Genomic DNA, 4,921 nt, shown 5'->3' with positions numbered 1-4,921 from the left:
CTTATTCTGATTCAGTTTTGCGTCTCTTAGAATGAAATTTTGAACGAGTTGTCGCAACGAAATAAAATGTTTTATGTTTAAAAGTAGTCTGTTTGCAATATGGTGAAGATCTGTTTGTGAAATAGATTTGCAATACGTTGAATTAATAACTTAGGTTGACGACGACATTGTCCTGAAAAGATAAAAGGAAATTCTGAAAAAGTATAAATTCATTCAAATATGAAAATGACAGCTCGCTGTGCATCAACACGGATAGAAGATAGTTTGGTAAAGTTGAGATAAATGAGATATATTGTATAACGACGTGGGAATAACACGATTTTGCTCCAAACTTACCACGAGTCCAAAGGCGACATGACGTCACATCGTTTCTGACCCAGAGTGACCTGCAAGTCGAAGATGCAAGATTCCATAATTTTTTGTAATCATAGTATGCGAATCATTATAATAATATTTTCGAGCTACAGTTGTGTAGATATTAATTTTGAACTTGTGTGTGTTACCATGTTAGCAAATGCATTCCTTGTATGTTTGTTGTGTGTGTGTGTGCGTGTGTTTACCCAATTGTGATATACTCGTACATTAAAGGAACTATACTTGTGAGATTCCGCCTGTGTTTTCGTTTATTACATTTTACTTGTGTTATGCTTACTTATTTTCATTTGTATTTTCTTTTCGTGTAGTTGTGTAGTCACGCGGATATTCTTATTGTTCTGATCGTCTATTGTCGTCACTCCCAAATATGGGCAACAAAAGGCTAGATTTAAAATCATCCCTGTACGACTTTTTATGAACCTAAAGTTTCTCCTTTCCATCCAGCTGGCTCCATATCTTCTTGCCAGGTAGATGATTGCATTTAGGAGTTCTGCGCGACCTTGCCATATATGGACCACAGCCTCACGCTCCTCCCCCACAGCGCACGTGGTCCCGCGGTCAGCCAATGGGAGGCCAGGACGCGCATGCTGACGTCATAGCGCCCGCTTAGCGTCGACATGACGTCACTGCCTGAGAAGTGGGTACAGGGGATTTCGCGAATTTGCTCCTGCACGCAGCGGTCTGTCTATTTGTGCGCTAAATGGCATTGAAATTGTTCCCTTGTGGCCCGCCCAGTCCCTTTGTGAGAAATGGCCACAACATGACCAAATCATTCTGTGATGGTCCACAAGACTCCACAAGAAATTCGACATTTTTGTGAACGTTTGTGTGTGTGTGTGCGTGTGCGTGTGTATGCATGTGTGTGCGAACGGGTGAGTACTGTATGTTTGTGTGTGTGTGTATGCCTGTGTGTGCGAACGTGTGAGTAGTGTATGTTTGTGTGTGTGTGTGTGTATGCATGTGTGTGCGAACGTGTGAGTACTGTATGTTTGTGTGTGTGTGTGTGTGTGTGTGTATGCTTGTGTGTGCGAACGTGTGAGTAGTATATGTTTGTGTGTGTATGTATGGATGTGTGTGCGAACGTGTGAGTAGTGTATGTTTGTGTGTGTGTGTGTATGCATGTGCGTGCGAACGTGTGAGTAGTGTATGTTTGTGTGTGTGTGTGTGTGTGTATTTACCTAGTTGTATTTTACGGGAAGGGGAGCTATGAGTGTGCGTGTGTAGGTGTGTGTGTGTGTTTGTGTGCGAACGTGTGAGTAGTATAAGTTTATGTGTGTGTGTGTGCATGCGCATGTAAAATACATCCTTCGAACCTCTCTCTTTCACTCTCAATCTCTCGTTCGCTCTAATTATATATATATATATATATATGTGTGTGTATGTGTGTGTGTGTGTGTGTGTGTGTGTGTGTGTGTGTGTGTGTTTCGTCTAAACATAAGCTGAAAAAGTAAAAATAATCTATAGTTTGGAAGTAGAATTTTGAATAGCTTTGCTGCGACGTTATGACTGTCAGTATATTCTAATCACAAAATCATACTGTCAAGTAGACACTGACATCACTTCTTTCCTGCAATTGAAAAAGAAAGTATTATTAGATGTAGATCGACAGCAAAAGGAAATATTTGTGAATGAAATAATGATGAAAGATGAACTACCTTGGCGGTTGATACAGCTTTGGTCGACGACATTACGTCATCATACGTCACCCAACGCCGTCACCGGAAAGGGAGTGGGGGGTGAAGCTGCATTCTTGAAGGAGTTCTTGAGTTGTGCTGGGTCCAGGTAGGTCGTTGATAACCGACTGCTGACCAGGAAAACTTTAAAGTTCGTCGGTTGCTTTTTACAAAGCGGATAATAGAAGATCAATGCTGGCGTGGAAGAAATTCAGAGTAGTTGATGCTTCAGAGATAAAGCGATCCTTGTCGATGATTGTAGATCTGGAAATGAGATTAAATGATTGTTACTGGGTGTTTCGAAAAGAGATAAAGGGGGTCTTTTTCAGAAACTATAATTCTCTTTGTCGTTATGACCGCACTAAATAGAATATCTTGTATAATTCAGAATTTTTTTAACGGGTGACATATAGTTTTAGGTGTCCATGCTTGAAGCTCCTTTATAAGATTTTCTTTTTGAAAATGACCAATAAACAGGATAGAATTAAAGAATTCCGAGATGCTAAGACAGAATATTGACTTAAATTCGTAATAAAAATCGTCTCAAGCAGAATCAATGCCGATATCCTTTTAAGATTAATAAAATCATCTGGCGACGTATTGGCTTCCGAGATGATATTTTTTTTTCAAGTGTATAGATGGCTGAAAATGAAAATAGATAAACAAAACCACATATCAACCGTAGGAAAAAAGGTTTGAGGTCGATAGAAAGACAATGTTAGCATCAACCAAATAGAATCCTACACTTACCACAAGTAGTTCATATTCAGATATGGTGATATTTGATCTCAAGTTTGGACAATACCCTCATCTGTAAGAGTTTTAATGAGAGCCCAAAACGTAATAACAAAACACGATCAGTTCTAAGAGGATCGGAGGACGATATGATCCTATTTCTATCAGTTCTGTGACAGAACTGGGGCGAGTTCAAATGCATAGACGACCAATTTGGTGGGGAAAATATGTCAAAAGAAAGTCTTGATTATGTGTGTGTATATATATGTGTGTGTATGTATATATATATGTGTGTGTGTGTGTATCATCGTCTATCATTATTTTAAATATCGGCGTAGGTATTTGTCATCGTGGCTATTATTATATAAAAATGATTATTATTGTAATTTTTATATGATCATTATTGATGATATTATTATTAGAATTATCATTGTTATAATTATTATTATTATCACCATTATTATCATCATTTTTTGTCATTTGTATTATTACATCGTTGACATTTTCTAATGCCTATCATGAGCAAAGAGGTTTAAAATAAATTTCGTTATTTTTTATTAATTTCTGTGAAATCCCCGTTGTGGTCACTGTTGATATTTTCGTGGCATCATCAATATTGTCATTATGATTATAAATATTGAAATACTGAAATTTTTGTCGACATGAGTATCATCATTATTTCTGCATTTATTACGTTGTTTTTATAATTTCCATTAATCTATTGAAACCTTTCAGTACCATTGTTATCATTGTTTATGATTCTTATTGCAACTGTATTGGTCATTAATGTTAATAATATGGTGCTTACTAATACCAATAAAAGGATTGTTATCATTATACAAATATATTAACAGCAATCGTCGCTGACTAACTGGCAGTATTATTGATAGTTTAATTTTTGATTTCGCAGCAATTTTAGTTTCATTATCATAGTAATTATTCTATTTCACTTGAAATTGGCGTTTTTTTTTTTTTTTTTTTTCAGTTACTCTCTGATCTCTAGTTATGTTTTATGATTTTGTCTTTCAATTCTATCTATAATTTCATCTTCCTTTAATGTTAATGTATAAATGCCACGGACATTTCTCATTAAATGGCGAGATATTTTTGTTTGTAGTGAATCTTTGGTAAGTTGAAGTGGACAGACTATGTATGTTTATGATACTTTTGTGTCCCCGTGTTTGAATGCATCTTATGGATTACGAAGTCTTTGATCGCAGATTGGTAATGCCTTGAATTTTAATTATTTTGATAACTTTTAATGACATTTTCCTTCAAATTTGACTCCGTGGTTCATTGTTAAGACTGATGGATTTTTTTCTTTCTTTTGCCGGATTAGAGCAAAATCCCGAAATATGACAGAAATTATCTGCAGGGCCAAAAGAGGTTAATACAATAATGGTATTAGATTTTGAGAAGGCGAGCAAGTCTTCATAAACCATTCCCGTCTCAAAACCAAGTCCTGCCTCATTAGAGAGAGAGAGAGAGATAAAGAGAGAACAGATTCATATTAAGCTTGTCTCTCAGTACATGAACAAGTTACGAGCCCCCTGGAATTCATTTACCAAGGAGAACGGTCACTTTGTCTTGGAGGGAAATTACCCCAGGTCCTGGGCGCCCACCCTTGTGGACGCCACAAGACGCGACTCCAGAGGGCCCGTTCTTGTCTCGTCACGGCAAAGACACTAGCCACTGCCCCCCTCGCCCTGTTTGCCATCTTATATACAGTGAGTGTTTGTCTTGTCTCAGGCAATGCGTGGTGTAACCCCACTCACACCGAGATGTGTTTGTTTAATTCTGTTTAACGCCAAATGGTGTTCTTAAGGCAGCAAAGGGTGTTGTGGTATGTGATGCTTGGGTTTCTTGTTTTGCTCTGCTGCAGAAGCCTCCTGTCCCCTTGACAGATCGAGTGTCTTGGCCCCAAAATGGAAAAGGGAGGGGAGCGTCTGAGGATAACAGGGCGCAAAGAAGGGCACAGTCGAGTAAGTTCAACGCAGAAATTATTGATACACCTCAGTAGGTATATTGGTTTCTTCAGTTGTAAGAAACTATTAAAATGACTGGTATGCCTATTTGCGAGACTTCTCCTTTCATCGTAGGAATAGAAACAGATAGCTTCTTGTAATTCTATTTATAGA

Source organism: Oratosquilla oratoria, chromosome 16 (genome assembly GCF_046742065.1).
Source record: "Oratosquilla oratoria isolate Oo_2021 chromosome 16, ASM4674206v1, whole genome shotgun sequence".
Taxonomy (NCBI): Eukaryota; Metazoa; Arthropoda; class Malacostraca; order Stomatopoda; family Squillidae; genus Oratosquilla; species Oratosquilla oratoria.
This window is presented reverse-complemented; position numbering follows the sequence as displayed.